The 2596-nt window shown below is 32.5% G+C and overlaps 1 non-coding gene across 1 annotated transcript; it reads right to left on the reverse strand.

Annotated features, from left to right (window-relative positions):
* Positions 1-2283: 2283 nt before the first annotated feature.
* On the reverse strand, positions 2284-2393 carry MIR8035 (microRNA MIR8035). Its single transcript, NR_127196.1, has one exon. It is a non-coding gene; the product is annotated as a microRNA MIR8035 (primary transcript).
* Between the last annotated feature and the right edge of the window lie 203 nt (positions 2394-2596).

Here is a 2596-nt window from a genome sequence, read left to right on the forward strand (position 1 = left end):
TTTTATGGAGGAGTTGTGTCTTTCATCAAACAACACAACAGTTTAGGAAGGTTATAACCGTTAAGTCTATTAAAAAAAAATAAATATTTATTTACATATTTTTATTAATAATTAATAATATTAGTCTGGATTGGGAAAGTACGTATAATAGCAACGCACATGAAATGGTAGATATTTAATTAATCAACTACTACTTCCATAAACATTTGAAAAGTTAGGTTAGATTTTTGCCTCACAAAATGGAAGTTCATTTGCACATTTAAAATTAATGACATCTTGAGATTCTGAGAAGTTCAAATTATGAGTCTTAATCTTACACTACAACAAAAATAATTTTTAGTGGCAAGAAATATACACATTAACAAAGAGTGATAAAACCTTTACCAGCATTAGTTAATTGCCATTAGATCCAGAATCACTATAGGCTTTAGGGTAAAATTCCATTAATTAATTACCGCTAAAGATTATTTTTGATACAGTGTTATTATATGTCAGTTAAAGATTTTGGGAGAACATGTCATAGTATCAACACGTATTGCGATGGAATACAGAATACTTAGATTACAAGATGAAAACAAGGCAAAAATAAGCAACAAAAGTAGTTATTTAGATTCCTCAAATCAAGAAAGGAATCATATTGTGCCATATTCACAAAGAAATATAATATGAATCGATGTCATTGCATCAGCCTCTATATTGACAGAAATCCAATCGACTAGGAAGCTGTTCTATAAGTTCTTGCACAAATTAAAGTCTGTATCTAGTCCAAATTGTTAGTAATTTCTATTTTGTGGACTCACATATTAATATACTATACGTAGATATGCTATCATTGAAGTAGCCCATTGTATGTATTAAAGTTTGGGGCCTTAAAAAATAAATATCTATCAATATGAGTTTGTTTTAGATAGCTTGATATTCATGGACCTTTTCTTAAATCTGATTGAGACTTATTGAAAAGGTACCATTCAAACCTGAAATACCTTTTCAAATGAAAAAATACTTCAGAATCCTTTAGAAGGATTTGGTCCCTAAACCAGAAGATATACTTTTTCTCTTTCTCTCCATCTCAGAAAAAGAAGATCAATTTCATTAATAGAGTTGTTGCCTACTTCAATCAAGTTATTGCAATGAAACAAGGTTAGTGTTCCTACCAATTACCATTCTTCTAATATTGATGTCTATGTCTAATGATTTACTTGTGATTTTGGATGAATTCTTTAAAGTTTTCCAACACAAATCTGTCTTTCGAGTTGGATATTTCAAATAATTAGCTTCAATGAAGAATTTCAGGCATGGTCTAACTAGATGTTTTCAGTGCACAATCATAATTTATCCCACAACATGATGATGTTTTGACAAATCGACTAGAGTTAGTTGGTTTAGTAGACAATAGAGTTATTGCTTAGTTCTTTTGCTTGTAGTAGAGTTGCTACAGTAAGGGGGAAGGGATTAAGAGTTTGATTTCTAGATTACTAGAGATTTGTAATCTGAAGTCTTGCTCCGTTTTGAGTGAAATGGAGTTGAGTACTTGAAACCCTATGAGATAGGTCGAGGTTTTCTCCTCCCTTGAACAAGGGGTTTTCACGTGAAACTCTCTTGTATGTTTTACTTTGAGTTATTTACTTTTCGCACTTTTATTCTGTCAAGAGACCTCATCCAGTGACTATTAATGGACGTATACATTCTAAGTAGTATATATGCTCTCTTTCAATCAAAACCGGAAGTAAAAATCCATCACTTAGATTTTGGTTCACCATTCACTAGCATACCATTAATGAAGTATACATATTATGACATATATAGTAAGATACCAGTTTAAGCAAGAATCAGCAATTTCATGTCTCAATTATTCAAGGAGGACAAAATTGTTTGTAAAATTGTACAAAAATACAATAGGGCTGATTAATTTCATAACCCTCCTAAATTTGGCTCCGTTTGTAACTTGCACACTCAATCATGTGTTCCACCAACATAGAACTAGTCTTGCATAGTTGCAATTCTGATTCAGTTATACCTGCATTAAAGTTACAACCTTATTCATTAATTCCGCTATATACAAATAACAAAAACAAATGTTCGTTATGAGACAATAACCACTCAAACTCCAAGTTAATTTGATGAGCGCCTTGTCTTGTAATTGTAGAAAGGTTGGGTAACGCTACGAACAATAGAGCTCTTTGAAACTGATGTTGTATGCAGCAAGTTTACTAAATGGATCGACATGATAGAGATCTGTGTCAGAGGTATTGATAGGCAATCTAGTGGACATCATGAACATCGAGAAAGTGATATTGAAGATGGAGATAAATTCAGTAAGACACCGGAGGCAATGTCTGGCTGAAAATCTCGCCCAGGTGTCATCCCATTTGTCTCCATCCCAATGTCACTTTCACAATGTTCACGATGTTGAACATACATTCGTTATAGTCTTGAAGGGTCCATGCATAACCTGGTGAAAGAGCTCCCATTGTTGAGAACTCAAAAAGAAAAAAGGCATTTAGTATTGAAATTTTGTGAATTTGGATTTTATTATAAATTTGGTTTGTACAGCTAGGAATAAGGCTGTAGTATTTAAGAGGTATGGTCAAACCCT

This window comes from Solanum tuberosum, unplaced genomic scaffold (assembly GCF_000226075.1).
Source record: "Solanum tuberosum cultivar DM 1-3 516 R44 unplaced genomic scaffold, SolTub_3.0 scf00210, whole genome shotgun sequence".
NCBI classification, from domain to species: Eukaryota; Viridiplantae; Streptophyta; class Magnoliopsida; order Solanales; family Solanaceae; genus Solanum; species Solanum tuberosum.